The sequence below is a fragment of the Ictidomys tridecemlineatus genome (assembly GCF_052094955.1).
Source record: "Ictidomys tridecemlineatus isolate mIctTri1 chromosome 6 unlocalized genomic scaffold, mIctTri1.hap1 SUPER_6_unloc_1, whole genome shotgun sequence".
Lineage (NCBI taxonomy): Eukaryota > Metazoa > Chordata > Mammalia > Rodentia > Sciuridae > Ictidomys > Ictidomys tridecemlineatus.
This window is the reverse complement of record NW_027520957.1, coordinates 1,364,529-1,386,351: the sequence shown is the minus strand read 5'-3', so window position 1 is coordinate 1,386,351 and position 21,823 is coordinate 1,364,529. Positions and strand designations below refer to the sequence as shown.

Sequence of the window (21,823 nt, the reverse complement as noted above, 5' to 3'; positions counted from 1 at the left end):
CTCCTTGATTCAATTTAAAAGGGATGCCTCTTAAAAAAGACATTTCAAGGTTGGAAACCTGGCAAGAGCTTTTAAAAAGATTTACCTCTCAAAGAAATCAGGACATAATTTTAATTGCAAGTTTTCTAAAGTAGACATTCTAAGAAAAGTGATCTTAAAGGCCTAGAGTCAGGAAGACATCTATCTGAAGTTTCTCAAGTTTAGGAGAACATTAAGTCCACCAAGGTTGTGGGTATAATCTGTCCTGCCTATCTACATGTGTTCATTTTCATGATCCATTTTTTTACATTTCTTCAAGGCAAAAACAATTATCATTACTCTATTTGGATTCACAAAACTTACTTATTATTGTAATGTTTCATAACATAACACATTTTCAAGAATTGTATTTGTTTTTCTTTTGGACATCAGCATATATACATGGTGATGTCCAAAAGGAGAACAATTCTCAATTAGAAAAGAGTACACAGTTTTGTAGAAGAGGCTAATCCATTTTCACACTAAACATGGGAATGCTGAGATCTATTGTCTTGTTGTTTTTGATCTCGTGTGGCTGTATCGCTCTACATCTGTATCACTCTCCTACCTCTTTCCCATTCTATCTCTCTCAGATTTGAGTCATCATAAGAAAGATATGTCTTACTTCATAAGTCACTGACTAACTATGTGTGCTACTGTGGAGTAAGGATATCAGTTAAACCACATGTGGATGCTGGATCCTTCTGTGTTCAGCCTAACAATGAGAGACTTGGGTCCAAGTAAGGATCTTCTTTCAAAGCCTGCTGCAGTCTGCACTGCATACTGACTGTGTATGTAAGTACCTACTTTGAAGGGAGTTATACTTTTGAAAGTATTAGTATTAGTTAATTTGGTCAAATGCATTTCTAAACAGAAGGATGTTCAATACCACTGTGAAGGAAGAACTTCCTTGAAATAAAGAAGAAACCAAATTCAGGAGGTTAGAAGTAGAAGGCACAAGCCCAAAAATAATCATAAAATTTCTAAGGGAAAGTGAGGAGAAAAACTTGAGACAATAAAGAGATCATGCACTACATATGCATATATAAGTATGTACACATATGTATACATACACATACATGCATATATGTATAAAATTTCTAAACTCTTAATGTTAACTGATATTCCAAATGTTGTTCAAGTTTGGCTCTTTCTTATTTATTATAAATAAAACAACATCCAGCATCACTAAAGTTTGTTGATTGTTGGCATTATTAACATAACCACAGTAACAACAAAGAAACAAAAGGATTTATGTCATATAAATTTTTGCAAATGTGTATTGTAGCAGAAATCATTCATATCTTTCTCTAGTGCATGCATTGTGTACCAATACTCTAGTAGTTCTTATGGGTCTGTGCATAGTAAGAACCTGAGCAAAATTTTCAATTATGCATGGCTGAGTGTCATTTCTGCCATGAAGTCCAGTGTGTTGTTGAAAAGCTCCTCAAGCAATTCTAATGCATCCCTGTGGCTAAGAGCTACTGTTTTAACTTGATATTTTACAAAAATACTAAAGTATAAACTTGTTAAACAGGTGCTCTTCAGTGATCATTTTTACAGGAAACAACATGAAAGTTTTTTTCCTCCCTATAAATGTACTTAATATTAATACATTGTGAATCAAAACAAGATATATTCATCCCCAATACCATCAAGTTATTGTAAGAACATATCAACACTCAAAAGTCTCCTCCACTATAATTTTAAATCATAATCCCATTGAAACTGTCACTTTTAAAGAAAAAAGTTAGAAATTGCTAATCAAAATCTAAATGAATAAGATGATTATAGATCAATCACAGCTTTTCATAAGCATTTTCGAATGCCAATCTGGATTGGATCATCTACAAAACAGATTTAAGAAGAGTTCCATGAAACATATGTACTTATTTTAACAGGAAGAATTTTAAATTGATGCAGTTTCCTTAAAATTCAGAGATAACTATAAATTCATTAAGTCAAATGCTTATATTAAATTAAATTAATAGAGGTTATTGTCATTCAGTTGAAACAAATTCAAGGATAACAAATAATTAATGTAATATAAATAATTCATGTATTCACTTGACACATATTTATTAAGCACCTACCCAAACAGATAATTTAGCAAAATTGTGGTGATCCTAATGCCTATTAAAATATTATATCATCTCTGCCTTTAACATTTTATCTTCTAGCAAAGGAAATATTCTAGTTACATTTTCAAATGTTAATGTCACCACATTTTTCGAGATAGATGATTGGCAAATACAAAGACAAAAATTATTTAACCTAAGAGTGTTTTTTTCACACACTTGGTAAAAAAAATAGTAATGAGAAACTCTACATAGAGAATAAAAATAAATTTTTCATCTAATATTACACAGGGAGAAAGAAAGAAAATTTAATTCTAAAACTTACAATATATATTAGTTTATACTGTCACATTAATTATAATTTAAATTAGTGTATTTAGGACATTAAGTGCCTTTCATTTCAACCCTCCCTGCTTATTTTCTCTGAGTTAAATTTGCATAACTAGCTCAAAGAACTATTCATTAGAAACTCATATTTTATGTAAAAACTTCAATTTTATAATTTTTTGTTCAAAATGAAAATGTCTACAAAAATCCAACTGTTTAAAAACGAAGATGATGGATTTTCAAAAAAATTGCCCTATTATATTGATGATACTGCAATTTGAATGACATCTCAAATTACAAATTTCAATCTAAATAAAATTATCAGGTCATGGAATCCTCAAAATCAATTGCACTACCAGAAGTACCCTTGAAATCTGTAGAAAAAAAAAGTACACTTTCTAAAAGGGAAAGTTTGTACAATAAAAGTAAAATTCAATGGATGAAAATATCAAGAAAGAGGAAAGTTTACCTATCTCATCACTATTAGCTAGACTACTCTCAAGAAAAGAGAAAACGGTGAGGATGCCACTACAGTCGGAAAAATTATCACAGCCAGGAAATTAATATCTGTAAATTTCAAGGTTGGCATTTCCTTAATGTAAGTTTTAGTAGTGGCAATTATAAATACACTCATATGCATGAATGTTAAGTGCTTTTAGCAATCAAAGTTTACTCAAAGTCTTCCAAGGTTAGAAATCTTTAATTATCAGAAAGAGACATCAAGGGCTCAAACCAACTGAGATGAAAGAGATAAATTAAACTGCAAAGAGAAATCAGGATTTCAAAAGAAGTGCAGAAAACTTAGCAGATGCTCTTAGTACAGTAGCACTTATTTAGGGCCCTAAAAACAGAGATTTGTATTCTATAACCAGTTTTCTTTCTTTTTTAATATTTATTTTTTTTAGTTGTAGTTGGACACAATACCCTTAAAAAAAAATATGTGTGGTGCTGAGGATCAAACCCAGGGCCTCACATGTGCTAGGTGAGTGCTTTACTACTGAGCCAGAATCCCAGCCTTGTATAATCAGTTTTCTAAAATAACTTTAACAGTCTTCCCTTTACTCTCTTCTGTGATTTCTTTTTTTCTATCTCTAATTAATTTTGCACAGCATCTCTAGATTACTCTCCTTGAGATTCTTTCATTCTACTAATGTTCAAAAAATATAGACCTTTCTTTAGAATTGTTTTCATGACTTTGATGCATCCAGTATTTGCCTATCTTCATAATACAGCTTAATTTATTTACATTGTTCCAGAAATCTCTCTTTCATCTGCTGAAATCCTTCCTATGCATTCTTTGAGCTTCAGCTTAAATCGTGATTTAAACTTTATATGTTTATTATTTACCTTGCCTAACACTGTCTTACAGAGGTATGGTTTGCTGAAGTAATTTAAAATTTAAGTGTCTGATGTTTCTCATTAACGATATGCAATGAGTCTTAGGATATCTATACAATAGTAAGTTACCTGAAAGCATTAACCACATCTTAAATTTATATGTTGTAGAATGGATGATAAAGGGAAAGATGAAGGTATTCTTTCTCATTTTATAAAAAAAGTGATTAAAGAATTCCCATTAAAATATATACTATACAATGAAGGATTACAAATTAAAAACAAAGGAAAGTGTTAAGAATGAAAACGAGGTACTATTTTTCTAAATGGACAAACCCAATTTCTTAAAACAAGTGCAATTTATATTTTAACAGTTCTAGATGCAAAAATGTGAAATCTAGGTGTCAGTAGGCCCATGGTCCAATTGAGTAAAACACTTCCTTGCCTCTGTGCCTCATTTCTGATGGCAGTGGTGAGCCCTCTGCATCCCTTGGCTTATAGCTGAATCACTCTAATCACTGTCTCCATAGCTTTCTAAACATTTATTCCTCTTTTTCTAAGAGCACTACTCCTGTGTTCTCATCTTAACTTAATTGATTTTATCTGTATTGCCTTAGCTTCCAAACAAATCATATTCTAAGGCAACAGGGATTAAGATTTTGACATTATTTTTTGAGGTGACCCAATTTGATCAATGACAGGCAATAAAAACAGAGATACAAAAATGAGTCTGAATTTAAGGCATGGACTACAATATGAAAAACCCAGCCCACTTGTAAGAGTTGAGATATACATATTTTTACCTTTGTATATAATGAGAAAATATGAACAACCATTTTTTTCAGAATTTGGAAAAGTCAGCAATACAATAATTGTATCATTTTGGGCCTGTTCTTATGAGAAAAATTTATATATTTATTATTGATGGCTTGTTCTTGGTTATTCATTTTGATAGTTATTTGACATTTTATGTCACATATTGATGATGGCACTTTTTAGAGACCTTGGTTGATGTTTCTTTCTAATTCTCATGGGCCTACTCCTACCATGTAGAACTTTACTCTAGGATTTATTCCTTTCTGCACCATGACCTTTCTGATTTTTCAACCAAAAGCCTGATCTTCACCAAGGTACCTAATGTTAGACTGACCTTGAACTATTATATCTCTACTCAACTCTCCAGTTGTTCTCTTCTGCTGTTCTCTGCTTGGTATCTTTGAGCTCTGCTTATTGTGAGGTGAGCAGAAAGAGTTTTAAATACTTTCTTGTGGCACCTTCCTTTAGTGCTTTCCTTCTTATCATCTTGTTCCTGAAACCTAAGCCAGCAGGGCAGCAAAGAGGTATGATGTTGTTTATGTTCACACTTTTCATTTGAGTTCTGTATACCTTCCCTGTGATTTTGATATTGCTATCACAGATATATCCAGGGTGCACCCTAATGGCATACTTCATTTGCTTCCCTTCTTGCAAGGGCACTCAGCCTGTATTGTTGATTCCCCAGTGTCTCCCTTAGGTGTCTACATAGGGTTTTTGTTGTGGTTGTTTTGTTTTGTTTTGATTTTGTTAGTAATTTTTCAGTTGTTACCTGATAGAGTAAATACAGTAGCACTGATTTGATCATGGTAAGAGGTAGGACCTGCTATCCTTTTAATGCTTCTAATTTAAGGGACAGATGCCTTCCTCAGAGAGGAGTTGAATATTGTCAGAGCGTAATGGAGACAAACCTCTGGGTGGGAGGAAGTGACGTTTTTTAACTAGAAGGGAGAATATAGCATAGGTATTTTATTGCTTATCAAAGATCACCATATTTTCCAATCCTTTATTGTGAGATTTGGGCCAATTCTGACAAAACCATATGAGCAGAAATAACATGAGAAATGCCTTTGCAAAAATCTCATAAACAATCTTCCTCTGCTGAGAAGCTCCTGATCCAACAAGATGATTCTTGAGTCATTAGTTACAGGAAATCAACCCATCAGCATTGCACCTTAAGTAAGAAACATTCCTTAATTGTGTTATGTCACTGGGATTTCAGGATCTAGTTTGTAAACACAGCATATATGTAAATGTACCCTGATTAATACAAAAACTCTGGACAAAACCTCTATATATTTGTTGCAACTTCTTACTTAAGAGAAAGGAATGAAACATTTTTATATATAAAAGGAAAAAAATTTGACAAAAAATTTACTGCCTAGCAAGGCAGTTTCACTCTTAAATCTCCTGCATCTTCCAAGAAAGCAGACATAGAAACTAAAATGTTAAAGAAACAAACAAATAAGTAAACAAATAGCAAAACATACTGAAAGTGTTCTAAACAATATCAGCTGAAGAGGAACCCTTTCAAATCCCAAAATTTCACTGAGCTGTGCCAAACAACCAACAGAAACAACACCTGCATATAAAATTAACTACATGAGAGAAAATAAAGAAAAGACAAAATAATTTCTGATAGCTGTCATGCTGATGAACCCAGAAATTGCTAAAAGTTATTCATTCAGAAAGAAAGAGAAGACACACTGTAGTAGAATCAGGTATAACAATCTGAGAAAAATTGCTGAACAGAAGCAGAGGGGGCTGTGCTGTATGCTTTTCATGGGTGAGTTCAAGAGGACCTCAGGGATTTTATGCTGAGGCTGTGTGTTTGAAAGGTGAAAGCCCATGCTAAATAGAAACCTAGGGAATAGAATGCAAATTAAACAACACAAAGATGACAGAGTGCTGGGGAGAGACAGACCAAGACAGAAAATACTAGTAACAACAAGGAAGGAAAACAAATAGGTCCTCAGATAGTATGTATCTCAACTATTTGGTGTTTTGGTACAGAATGTTCTGAAGCTACAAAGTTTGAAAACTGTCTTAAAAAATTCTCATTCACAAGAAGTTAATTTTGAAAAAAAAGAAAACTCATAATTTATAGCATAATGGCATGTGTTTGAATTCCATGCAGACTCATTATATGTAAAAAGAAAACTACAAAGAGCTGGGCAGCTCTGGAGGTTGAGGCAAGAGGACCCTAAGTTCAAAGCCAGCCTCAGCAACTTAGCCTGGTCCTGAACAACTTAACAAGAGTCTCTCAAAATAATAATAATAATAATAATAATAATAATAATAATAATAAATTAATTTAAAAGAAAAGAAAAAAGATGGGCTGGGAATGAGGCTCAGTGGCTAACTGTTCCTGAGTTCAATCCCTGGTACCAAAAAAAAAAAATTAAGAATAGGATATACTTCTTGAAGACAGCAAAGAGATACCAACATGTCATGATCGCCTAACCAAAAATTTAAATCCTTAGTTTAATATTCCAAAATAAACTAAATAAAATAATGCACTAAACAAAAAATAAATCTGAACTATAAAAAAAAGTCAATGAAAGAGAGTTTGAAAATAGAGGTTTCATTTCAGACGCCAGAAATGATTTATAAATCTATTTCAAATAATTTCAGAATTGAAGACAAAACTAAGCAATGAAAAAGAATATATATCATATTTTATAACAAAAGGAATAGAAAATGCAAAATTCAAATTTAAATAGAGAAAAAAATATAGAAAGACATAAAATGAGAGGCAAAATTGTAGAAAAAAAGATAAAATAGTTCCAGTATATTTATGAAAGACAAAAAATGAAAGCAAAAGAAAAGCAAAGAATAAAGTATTTATAGAGAATTTCTTTCTGAAATAAAATAAGAATTATAGATTCATATCAAAAAGGAACATCATGAGTCTGAGGAAACTTTCACAAGCATTTCAAATCAAGACATGTTATGGCAAAATGATTTGACTACAGTTCCAAATGCTTTCACAAGACAATAATCTAAAGACAATTCTAACACAACTTCAAAAATTCCGTAGAATTTTTAAAAAATCCTTTAAAATTCTATTTATGAGGTAACTACAATATTAATTATAAAATTTGATAAAATTCCACTAAAAAAAACTAAAGACTAATCTTGGATAAAAATATCAATAAGATTTTTTAGTTTATAAATTATTATACTTGCTATGAAAATACCATTATTGTGTTTTTTTTTTTCTTGGAGCTAAAAAGAAGTGCATTTTAATGTTTATGTAGAAGGACACAAACAAAAATAAGGAAACACTGAAAAAATCATGAAAGAGGGCTGGGTTAACTGGCCCAATAAGTGTATTTTTTATATTTCTGCATAAATAAAACATAATGGAAATGCTGGAAGTGAATGTATTTGCAAACAGAACTTTACTATATTAAACATTTAACATCAGATACCAGTAAGAAAAAATATACTTTTAATAATAATTGGTGTTGGGATAAAGGTATAATTATGATAATAAACAAAATTATTTTCATATTGTACACACAAATGTTACAAGAAAATGTGAGTAATATATCAAAAATTACAAAAGTAGGGCAAAAATTCTTTCTTTTTTTTTTTCAGTGCAGATGATGAACCCAAGGGGTGCTTTACCATTGAACTACAGCCCTTTTTATTCAAGACGGGTCTTGCTAATTTTTTCAGGTTGGGCTTAAACTTGTAACACTTCAACCTAAGATTCCAGAGTACCTGAGATTACAAACATGCAGATTTTTAACTGTAACTCAAAGAATAGAAGCAATAAAAGATAAAATGAATGATTTTAATCACATATAATTTGTGAAAAATTCATTATAAACAAATTGACAAATTTCAAATATTGTATTTTGATACATTTGTTTTAATAAAAAATATTAAAAATCATCACATCTACTCATTAAATAAGAGTATACAATTCAGAAAATTTGCAATATAGACAAGCAAGACAATCATGTATACCCTAAGAGTAAATAGAAAGGTAAGGTGTTGCTATGCCAGCACATAATAAAATTTGAAATAAAACAGATATTAGTATGGCTCCTGCCTAAGGACAACATGAAAATTTGTGAAGGATTCTCTGTCATTCTGAATTCTTGAAATAATAAATTTCCTACAATGTGTAATTTAATAATATATATATATATATATATATATATATCGAGAGAGAGAGAGAGAGAGAGAGAGAGAGAGAGTAAAAAGGAATACAAGGACATCTTAAATTATTTTCAGTTATCATATTTTTAGTAATAATAATGAAAACAAATATGATATTCTTTTGATGTAAAAAACAAAAGAATACAGCTCTTCCTATTAAGTACACTTATAAAAATTAAGATATAACCTAAATCAGCCTTCTAACATGGAACTACTTTTTCACAGAAGTAAAAGGATCTACATGCCACTTTAAGTTACACAAAAGATGAAGTGAGAAAAATTCTTGAATATGCAAAACTTTTAATGATTAATGCACTGAGTTTCTTTACTAAATAAAATGTTAAGTGGAGGAAACAACATAGTAAGCTTATAAATTGAAAATAATTAAAGCTATACCAATAAAATGTGACATGCATAATTACTTTCCTGAATCAAACAAATTTCAAACAAATTATTAACCTTAAGTTAATAATTTGAGGAGATATTGAAGAAAATTTGAGAAAGAGCACATTTTATTACCAAATTATAATTACTTGAAGGTATAAAATATTGAAATCATGATTTTTTTTAAAGAGAGAGTGAGACAGGAGAGAGAGAGAGAGAGAGAGAGAGAGAGAGAGAGAATTTTTAATATTTATTTTTTAGTTCTCGGCAGACACAACATCTTTGTTGGTATGTGGTGCTGAGGATCGAACCCGGGCCGCACGCATGCCAGGCGAGCGCGCTACCGCTTGAGCCACATCCCCAGCCCAGAAATCATGATTTATAAAGGTATCTTTTTTATAAATACCAGAGGGATCTATGGATGTTATATTCAGAATTTGAGAGAAAATTTATCTATAACGGGGCATTGGAAAGAACATTGATTTAGACTTAGTAAAAATATAGTGATGTGTTGAAACTGGATTTTAGATTCGTGAGTGTTTATTTTGCTATTTTAACATTTTTATGTATTTATACTTTTTCATTATATTTTTAGAGTGGTATTAATGTTAATATCAAAAACTAAATAGTATTACATGAACAGATTTTATTTGTCTAATAAATAATTATTTCAATTTATTTACAAACCAGGGAATAAGAAGAAACAATGAAAGAAAACTTAATTTTTTTCCATGTTTTTATTGGTGCATTACAGTTGCATATAATGATGGGATTTATTGTTACCTATCTGTACATGTATACAATATGATAACATACATTGTTCAATGTCACTCCCCAGCACTTTCCTCTCTCCCTTTTTTCTCTTTCCTCTGCTAATCTCACTTTGATTTCCATGAGATCTATTCCTACCTTTCTTTTTATTTTTCTTCTCTAACTTCCACATAGGAGAGAAAACAGGACTCTTGACCTTCTGAGTTTGACTTCTTTCACTTAACATGACGGTTTCTAATTTCATTGATAAAATATACTATATTTTAAATATTTTTCAAATTGGAGAATTTAAATTTGTGCATGCTTCATTTACCTTCTTTCAAAATCTTGTTTTATAGTGTTTCAACCCATTGTCCAAAGCACTCACAATTTCTTATTTTAAAATCAACATGATTGAGCGTCTAAAAATGTGTTAACAAACTAAAATGTTTGTGATAAAGTAGACATTTTTTTGGCTTTCGTCCTTGCCTAGCAAACTAATCTTAAGGATGAGGCATTAACTGCCAGGTACTCTTTTAAGGTACATTTTCCATTTACTTTCCACAAGGAAGAAATGTGACCTTCATCTATGTTCTAAATAACACAACTGTGCCCTGGTGATGTGTGCATCAGGTCTTGTGGGGGAAAACACATGCCTCTCTGCATGTTCATCAACCTGCTCAGCCTGTCAGCAGGAAATCTAAAAGCAACACAGGGGAATGTTAATTAGATAAGCACAGAGGGTAAAAAAAATGTAAAAAATAATTAAACAAAACATTTTATTTATATGAATGATATAGAGATAACAGATTTTTGATGTTTACCTGTTAAGCTCTATGAGGTATATCAAACTTTTCATTCATTTTAAATGTACAACCCAGTGATTTGGGGGAAACAGTTATTTAACTCCCACCAAACCAAGGTTCAGAGCACTCCTGTGAGCACCAGAAAGCTCTGTGTGTTTTCTCCCTTTTGCCCTCAGTTTATGGCCACAGCCTCACTATTAGGCAACCAGTGAAATGCCAGCAGGTTAACTCTGTTTTTGCCTTTTCTAGAATTTTATATGAATTTTATACAAAACACTAAGAATGTAGCCTTTAGTGACCGGCTTCTTTTACATAGCTCCTCACACTGTAATGTTGGAAAACTTTGTGTTGTGATACATGAATAACTTATAGTATGAGGGAGAACACTGAAAAGCAGAGTAGAAGGCTGGGCATCTCTTTCTAACAGTCTCATGTCCCATTTTTATGAATTAAGCTCAACTTTTATCCGACAAGAGTAGGAGGAGAATGGTATTAGTGTGCCTTTTTCAAGGCTGGTGTGTGGATATAATTAGAAAATGTACATAAAGTATTTTCTAAGATGTGACAAGTTATGTGAATAAATACAGAAAGGACTATCAGAGATAACAGAAATGACAGTGCTCTAAAGATGTTACTAAACATGAATAAATGCCTACTAAAGTATAAAATCTCAAAAATCTTACTTTTTTTTCCCTTGGGAGACAAGATTTATCTGGAGGGATTCTGAGAGTGTATTGTATAAAATTTAAATATAATAGAGGAAAAATTAGTACTACAGGGATGGGGCTCAGCAGTAGAACAATTGCCTGGTATGTATGAGGACCTGGTTGGATTCTCAGCACTACATATAAATAAATAAAATAAAGGCCTATTAATTTTTTTAAAAAAATCTAAAAACTGTAGTACTAAAATTATAAGACAAAAAATATTAAACCTATCTAAATAAAGAAAATTTCTAGCTCTAGATATAAACTTTATTGTTTTAATTTTTTCATCATTAATATTTTCCAAGAATTTATTTTACACATATCTCTATGTTCTGAAATAAAGAAATGAGCTTTTAACGAAAAAACTTTCTGCTCCCTATCCTGCACTGGGGATCTAACCAGGGGTCTCATGCAGGCTAGGTAAACTCTCTACAACTGAGCTGTCTCCTGCCTGCAAATTTCTGCTCTTTAACTAACAGTAATAAAAAAGAAGAGGTAAACTATAATCTCAAAGTAAATATTTGTCAAACACATTTAATAACTAGTATATACAAAGAGACCTAAAAAATTACTAACAGGGAAAGAAATAGCATAATAAAAATTTATCTATAAATATGTGAAAAATTACTCACTATATAAGTGATGAAGTTAAGATAAACACTTGTGAAAATGTTTTCTATCAGTTGTCATTAGAGAGGAAAATTAAAATCATAGTGATATGCCACAATTTACCTAATCAAATGAAAACATTGACAATGGTAAACGCTTACAATAAGGCAAAGCATCTGGTCCTTCAATAGTCTTAATGGAAAATAAGTTTTTATGTATCCATATAATACAATACTTTTTCAGCATTAAAAGGAATCAGCTATTATTCATACTATGACATGGATAAATCTCAAAAGAATCTTCTGGATGAACTTAGACCCAAAATTCTACATTCTATATGATTTTATTTATTAAACATTTTAGAAAAATCAAACCTATTGGGCCAGATTTCAGATCAATAGTTGGCAGGGATTAAAGCATTGATAGTGGTAGAAAGTTTGATTATAAATGGACTCCAGGAAACACTTTGGAGTGATTAGCATATTCTGTAGTATCATAATGATAGTGGACATATGGTTATATAAATTTGTCAAAATACATAGACCTGGACACCTAAAATTGGTGAATTTAATTCTTTGCATATTGTACTTAAGTAGGGCTGAAAATTATAAAATTGATTAAAGTTTATTATTATTTTAAAATATTACGTAAAAAGCTTTTTTTCTTTCTTTCTTTTTCTCATTTTTCTTGCATAACACTAGGTTGATTATTGCTGATTTAACTAGAGTTTCTTAGGCCAGCATGGTCGATATATATTGGGGAAGGAAAGACCATTTGCCATTTGTTTGTCTTGGTGATGCTGCCTGGAACACCTGTTTTAAACACATTTTCTTATTTACAGCAGTATAGTTTATACAATACTCTCAGAGTGGAAAAGTATCAGGTCTTTTGGGCGAGATTTGGATGTGACACACCATTAATTCTGCTCCATTTTAGTGACTACAGTAAATTATAAGGCTGAGCAAAGGTCAAGGGGGAGGAAGATACATGTTGCCTCATTAGGTGAATTAGAATAATTTTTGCAGTCAACACAGTAAGTAAATATATCATCAGTATACATAGTCATTTGAACTTTTAGTGCTTCCTGTCATCTTCTTCATATATACAAATACCTACACAAACATGCAAACTATTATGTTAAAACAAATTATGACAGAATAAACCTTAAAACTTAATTTCTAGTGAAATCCATGTGTCAATAACTAACTCATGCAGCTAGTCAAATTAAAACTTTTACTCACAATTTTTGAGACATTGCACAAAAACAAGTCATTTTAGTATCAAATGTATTAGTAAGTGATTTTTGTAACAGAGAGCTTTCAAAAGGAATGAGAGTTAAGATAAGAGACAATCTAAAATTTTATTTTAGGTCAAAATAAATTGTTTCATGAAAGAAAATGAGCCTGAAGTGTGTACAGAGTAGCATTTACATTAAATTAGAAAAAAAATCATGAAAAGATTTGCTACATATAATTTGTGAGACCATGAGAATTCTTAAAATATAACAATTTATGGGTTATATATTTAAATCAAAGCTTTGCACATTCTCAGCAAGCAATCCAATATTGACCTACAATCCCAGCCAATAATTATTCTTTATTACCTAACATGAATCATGGCTACCTATAGGCATAAACTATTCTCAGTCATTTACACGTATTAGAGAATTTTAAATTTAAATATTGCTGCTGGTATACAATAACACCTCTATTATATATGAGAAAACAATGGCACAAAAGACACCAACAACATTTTAAAGAAACTTTTACTATGAAATAGAGCCAGAATTTGAACCCAGGCAGTCCAGGTCCAGATTAAAAACCAGTTTCAGTAAAGCCTAAAATAAAGTGTTTTTTTATTGTTGTTGTTGTTGTTGTTTTGTTATGTTTTGTTTTGTTTTTTAAGAAATACTGTCCCGTGTAGCAAAATTACAGGATGTTGAAAAAGAGACAAAGTCAGTACAACACATTATGGGCTTAGCTACCTCTGTAGGTGGCTGGAGTTGATAAGACAATACAATCAGATGTGTCTTCTGCAGAAACATAGGGGAAGTGTCTTATCCACTGGATCTCAGCCTTCATTGGTAAGAGGAGTCTGAAAGATATTAAAGCCCCTGTAATAGTGGGTGGCATATGAGTGAGTCTCAATAGTTTTCTTGAGGAATCACAAATTGCAAAGGTCAAGAAATAGTCCCCAGATAAGAAAAGGTAAGTTTGCATTTGAGCAAAATGAAATTAATTGTTAACCTGGCCAACTTTTCTAGATGGTGGAACCTAGAAATGGGGCATAGGCAAAAAATTAAAATAAAATAAAAATTAAGGTTATCAATTTAGAAAATAAAAGTGTGTTCTGAAATGGTATCTAACTTGTAAATATATTTTCATAAGATTCATTTAAAATAAAAGCACTGTTATAAAAATGTATCAAATACATAAATAATATTGATACATAGTTATTTTCTAATGCTTTTTCTGAATATATTATTCAATATGTAAATTATTTGAGTCTAAAACTAATCATGATTTATATTAATTTTCTTATGAGAACTATAAATCAAAACGGGCAGACTGCTCCTTATCAAAAAGTAATAGGAGGGAAACATATATTACCTTCAGGTTAAGTGGTTCCCTGGACTCTAAGTAATAGATTAGGCCACATGTTATCTTCACTTTGAGATAGGAGATATTTTAATACCCAAAGACTTACTGTTGCTTATTCATGTTTAAGACACAAATTGATAAAAATTATCATTAAATGAAAGAAAATTGACTTCTTTCTCCTCTTCTGCATAGAAGAACATATTATAAAGTATGCATACAGATTAACTATATATGGAAGTTAATTTCCTCTACCAACATACAGTCATGCATTTTATTTTGTAGAAATATACTATATCAAAGAAAGATGCCAGACTGTATGCCCTTTGACTTGCACTAGATGTTTTAAGAAAGAGATATGACCAGACCTTAAACATAGCTAAGGTATAAAACCTTCTTAAATTACTCAAGCTGCTTCCACAGTAGATTAAAAGTGCCTTAGACAAAAAAAAAATGTCCCTGAATGCCACAGCTTGCTTTAAGAAATGCAGGATTATTTTAAATGTGTTTTAACTTACCCTTAAATTAAGCTACTGAATCTTGAGAGAATGAGAATAAAATGTCATGTTTGTTAATTTTTTTTTCTGTTTCAAAATATAGCAATAGGAGGACAATGTCTAATGTTTCTAAAATGTTCTCTTTCTGCTTGACTGATTTGCATGCAAAATAATTGCTTGAAGAAGAGAGGGGAAAAACGATGAACTATTCAGGAAAAGCACTTTTGTTTTTAAAAGACAAAGAACAATACACGAGAATGGCTTTATTAAATATATCGATCAACAAGCTAAAAGCCCCAGATGTGTACCTGGCACTGCATGCCCAAAGACACTCAAAAGTATCAAATTACATTATGTTTTAAATATTAGTATAATCTGAATTGGGTCCTAGCAACATTCATTTGAGAAAGTATTAACATATACCCTTACACACAGAGAAAACTTACAGAAGCTACCTCATCTACAAAAGAATGGAAGAGATTTGCCTCAACTGAGACATAGACCAGGCACAAACCAAAGTTATCAGTCTCCAATCATGACCTGAAAAAAAAATATTTAAAGCTGTTATAGAACCAAGAATTATACATGCGGAAACTAAGTATTGGGCCCAAAGAAAAAGTATTAAAGACTCAGAAAATTAAATATAAACTGAGACAGTTCCACATAACTCTGGCTAAAGAGTTTTTAAAAATGTGTCATTGCTTTGTGGTACTTGGGATTGCACTCAAGGATTCTGAACCACGGAGCAACATTTTTTTTTTTTTGCTTGTTTGCTTGATTCTGTTTTTTGTTTTTGTTTTTTTAGACAAGTTTGCCAAGGTAGGCCTAGAATTTATAATCTTCCTGCTTCAGCATCCTGAATTGTTGGGATTATAGGCATGCTTCATCACAACTGGCAAAATATTAATATTTGTTAAGAATAACTTCTTAATCCAGAATAAAGGCATATCTACTGATTTGACATCCATATGCAAAAATTTTAAAAATATGATACTTCGCTTATATAAGATAACAAAAGTGATATAACAGTTAAAATTCAAATGTACAGAAGGCAATTTATATTTCAGATAATTTACTATTTGGATGTTCTAACACTACTAATTTTTGCATGTTGATTTTGGCACAATGAGATTTGCTGAGTTCATTTATTAGGTTCTAATAATTTTGGGGTGGGATTTGGGGGTTCTCTATATAAGATATCCATTACAGAAAAAACAATATTTTAAATAAAATATACCAAGGATTGGATGTTCACTTACAAAAAAAAATGAAACTAAGCCTCTATCTCTCACAAATTAAAAAAGAAAAAGTCTGGGCTGGGGATATGGCTCAGGCGGTAGCGCGCTCGCCTGGCATGCGTGCGGCCCGGGTTCGATCCTCAGCACCACATACCAACAAAGATGTTGTGTCCGCCGAGAATTAAAAAAAAATAAATATTGAAAATTTTCTCTCTCTCTCTCTCTCTCTCTCTCTCTCTCTCTCTCTCTCTCTCTCCCTCCTCTCTCACTCTCTCTTTAAAAAAAAAAAGGAAAAGTCCAATCCAAAATGGATTAAAGACATAAAAGCAATACTGAAAACAGAAACTACGATAAGAAGAAAGTAAACATGGTTCAGCACAATGATGTGGGCAAGGATATTTTGGGAAAAAAAAACTGTTGGAAAAAAGCAAGAATAGAGCATGGATTACACCAAACTGAAATTCTTCTGCATAGCACATAAAACCATCAACAGAGAGCAGAGACATCCTACAGAATGGAAGAAAATATTTCAAACTATACATCTGACAAGAGTTGATATCCAGGGTATATAACAAATTCCAAATATTTAATAGCAAAAAAACCTAATTAATAAATGAGAAATAGGCCTAAATAGACATTTCCCAAAAGAAGATGTTAAAATGGTCAATAGTTATATGGGGAAAAAAATATCAACATCAGTAAGCATGAAGGAGATGCAAATTAAAACCACTATGGTATATATATCTCTTCACCTCGGTGAAAATGGCTGTTGTCAAAATGACTAGAGCTAAGTGAGGGTGAGAATGTGGAGTAAAAGGAACTCTTATATATAGTTGATAGGAATTGAAATTGATACATTCATTATGTAAAACAGTATGGAGTCTCCTCAAAAATAATAAAGAATTGCCATATGATCCAACATTTTCACTACTGATTATACAGGTAAAAAAAATATGAAATCAGTTTCCCAAAGAGAAGTTTGCACTCTTGTGGTTATTGTAGCACAATTCACAATAGCCAAGATATAAAATCGACCTAAGTGTCCATCAACTGATGAATTGATAAATAAAATGTGGAATCTATGCACAATGGAATATAAAATGCCACAAAAAATGAAATCCTGTCATGTTAGCGACAACATGAATGGACATGAAATTCCCTATATTAAATAAAATAAGACAGGCATAAAAAGTCAAGTACTGCATGTTCTTACTCATGTGGAATTGAGGGATGGGAAGAGTTTAATCAATGTGTATTAAGTTGCAGTTAGAAAGGAAAAAAATAGTCCTAGTGTGTTATCAAAGAGGAGATTGTCTATAGAAAATAATATTGTACTGTACATTTCCAAAAGCTAGAAAAACAGATTTTGAATGTTTTTTTCTTATGAAGAAATGATAAATATTTGAGGAAAGAGATGACTAATTTGACTAAACATTGCACAATGTATTGTGTACTTAAAAATCACAAGTTACCACATAATTATGTACAATTTGTATGCTTTATCAGCTAAAATGAATTTAAGTAAGCAATTAAAGGATTTGAAAGTTGTTTAGTACTCCAGGATAATTGTTCTAGTTTTCAAGGAAGAGATGTATTCTTTTTATGACCTAGCCCCCCCAAAAAAAATACACATTATCTCTTCCTCCATGGCTACCAACCTCAGTAGACTCAAGATGGTGTGGTAGGGTGGGTGAGGATGGAATATAACATAGAAACTCCATTCCTTGAAGGGAAAACTGTGAGAGTCACTTTGTAAGAAATCATTATCACCATCTTAAAATATCTAATCTATGTGCCTTCTGACAATGACATCATCACACATGAAAATGTATTTGTGCTCTACTTCAGTACTCCTGAGTTTTATCTTTCTATAGCCTTAGTTTGATATTTTTAGGCCATCACTAATCAAGTATCTTCAGGTTCAGATGAGTAGCCTCGGGTGAAATTACTTGGATATAATTCTTTGAATATTATTCTTCTGAACATGAAGTCCCATGAAATAACAAGACAGGTAATATAATTTATTCTCCCACCTCCAACAGACCTTGGTAAGACAAACACAGAAAAACCAATATACATTATTTTGTAGAAAAAAGAATAAAGAGGTAAGGACAAAGCAAACACTTGCCCATAGCAAGTCTGAAATCTACCTGAAAGTATGGAACAATACCTATCCTTGAATGTTTTCATGGCTCTTGACTCTAGTGGTCATTTGCATTATTGTTTTACACACAAAAAAAAAATGTATTTATATATTTTTTCTGCTTGCTTCCTTGATTCCCATTCTGTAACAATTTGGAGATAGAAAGAGCTTTTTTTTTGTTGTTTGTTTGTTTCTTTCCACTTTTTACTTTCTTTGTCTCTGTCTCAGCTTTTTTTGCTGTTGTGACCAAAAGATCTGACGAAAACAATAAGAGGAGGAAAAGTTTATTTGGGGGCTCACAGTTTCTCTTAGTCCATAGATAGCTTCATTCCTTGGGGCATCTGATGAGGTAAAACATCATAGTGGAAAAATGTGGTGGAAAAAAGCAGTTGGGGCCATTTTATTAGGAAGCAGAGAGAGCTAATCTCAGCTCACATAATATATAACACAAAGGCACACCCCCATCAACCCACCTCCTCCTGTCACACCCATGCTTACTGAGTGGTGACTGTAATCAGGGGATTACCACACTGATTAGGTTAAGGTTCTCATAACCTGATCTTTTCATCCCTCAACATTCTTGCCTTGTCTTATACATGAATTTTGGGGGTACACCTCACATCTAAACACTAACAGTCACTTTAAATCTAACCTGACATGATCCTCTTAAACATTTCGTGAATTTTTTATGTTCTCATTTATAATCCACTACATTAGAAAAAGACACATATATAAATATCTCCAGTATACTGCTCTCTGTATTGGGTTCCCTGGGAGTCTTCCTTTAGACAACACACATTGAATCTTAAAATTCCTGTTGTTTAAACCAAAAGCTCTATAAGGCAGTTTTTAGATCTTTAGAAGATCTTCTTTTTATTTGAAAAAGTTGGTAAGACAAGACTATAAATATTTACAAAGAGTAAATAAAGGATGTCATAGGAACACTGGAATTAGAGATTTTCTCCCAAATCATTTATTAATGTGAGATGTTTGTAATTGTTTTTGTTGTTTACTTGTTCAATTTTTCCAGAAGTACACATGGGGATTAAGAAATAGTCTTATTTTCAATGCAAAAAATAATGTTTCTTTTTTTATTTCAAAGTTTATTCTTCATCTTATCTCTTATCTTTTTGCCTTTGTTAAATGGAATGAGAATGAGCTACAGGTAACCTTTAATATTGTACCTGAAAATATCCTTAGCCAAATCATCATTTCATTGCATCTTCTAATTTCTCTTTTTACTATTGGTGACAAAATGTTGTCAAATTTTCACCTCTCTGTACTTCCACAAATTCCAATATTTTCTTTATATTTCCTTCAGTTATCTTGAGAATATTTTAAAATCAATCTCCTTAGTCATTTACAAACACCCTTTTTGAAGCATTTTATTATTTAATTTTGCATCTCCTTAAGTCTATTTTGTTTTGTCTGCTTCCTGACGCCAGAACCTCAATCAGAAAAAAATCCAGATATTTGTTAAGGCAGTGTCCACTCCTAGGTTTACCATTTTTGTTTCACTTAAATGTAAGTATAGGGAAAAAAATCATCTCCAAACTCCGGAATAAAAAAAAAACAATTTATCTGTCTTAAATTCAATAATCAGAAAGTTTTCATCTTGACAGCTCTGTCTCAGGATCATTCATTAGGTTGCAATATGATGGTGGATAATATTAGAACAGGGTGGAGAATTTGAAATATCTGGGGGGGTGGATAGACATTGTTTTTTCTTCCTGTAGTCTTAAATCCTAATTCATAGGCTGTGCTAGTCAGATTTTCATTTCCATGGTCAAAATACCCAATAAGAACAACTTAGGGGAGAAAAGGTTTATTCTGACTCTCACAGATTCAGAGGTTTCAGCCCATGGTCAGCCAACTGCACTGCTTTTGCCCTCAGGAGAGGCAGAACATCATGGTGGAAGGTCATGACAGGAGGAAAGCTGCTCTGGTCTTAGGAGCCAGGGAGGAGAAGGAAAGCATGCAAGGAGCAAGTGATGAAATGTAAACCCCAGGGCATGCCCCCAGTGGCTTATTTTCTCCAGTCATGCCCCACCTGCTCACAATTACTACCTAGAAATCCATTCAAATTATTAATCCATCAAATGGATCAATTTACATTTAGCGCTCATAATCAGGTCACCTCTGAATATTTCTGTATGGTAACATACATAAGCTTTTTGGGGACACCTCATGTTGAAACCATAACATAGGCTTTCATAGTTCCACTCAAAATTGCACTGTATCAGAAAAATAAAAGATTAAAGTCTTATGGAAAGTAAATGGTAAAATGTTACTTATTTACAGAGAAAATGATCAAACATATATAAAATTCAATGAATCTATAAAATAAAGACAGGAATTCAGTTTTTGGAAATGGTACTGTTGAATGTTAATAGCAAATATAAGTAATCAAAATTATAGAAGGTGCCTATAGAGATTTACAAGCTGATGAAAAAAAATGTATATGACGAAATCAAAGAATATTTAATAACAAACAAAATTTAAGACAAAAACAAAGTTGGAGGTCTTATATTACCTGTTAAGAGGCTTAATAGAAAGTTATTAAATCATTACTATGTGACAGAATGTGGAACAATAAAATTTAAGCATTTTTGGGAAAGCTACACCACACACACACACACACACACACACACACACACACACACAATATGATTTTCAACACACATGACAAAATAATTCATAATTGAATTACACTTTTTATAAAGCAGTGAAGTAAAACTTGATGACTACACTAAAAAAAAAGGAAAAAGAAAAAAAGAAAGAACTATACTCTTATATAAATTTCCACTTTACACAAAAATGAAATTAATTATGTAAACCATTGTGAAACTAAAAGTGTATAACTTATTCTAATTAGTGTCATATGTATAATATTCAAAATATACTGTCATGTATATCTAAAAAGAATTTAAAATTAGCTGAAATGAATGTGGTAAAATATTACTCATGTTGTTTAACGTCATAGCAATTCCCTTTGAAGCCTAAAAAGCATTTTACAGTATATGTTCATTCATATAATAAAATGCAAATAAAAGTAAAATAACACTCTGAAATTTTTTGGAGAAAGTGTAGGAGAAAATTTTATAATTAGGGTAAAATTCCTTTCACAGGATACAATGTACACTACAGTAACAGGGAAATAAATTAATCTTGAACATAATCAAATTTCACATTATGAAATTATTTTAAGAAAATGGGAAAGTTAGGTACAGCTTTAGATTGTAAGAGAATAATCTTTTATCTGAAGAAGGACATATAAATAACATATAAATAGATCTTTCTACTCAAAAATATGTAGTAAAATCATAAATAAGAAAATATAAGTATAAT

General features: G+C 31.5%; 1 pseudogene; it reads left to right on the top strand.

Moving 5' to 3' along the window:
- Window positions 1-8,574: 8,574 nt before the first annotated feature.
- LOC144372278 (U6 spliceosomal RNA) lies at window positions 8,575-8,675 on the top strand (annotated as a pseudogene).
- Window positions 8,676-21,823: the final 13,148 nt, after the last annotated feature.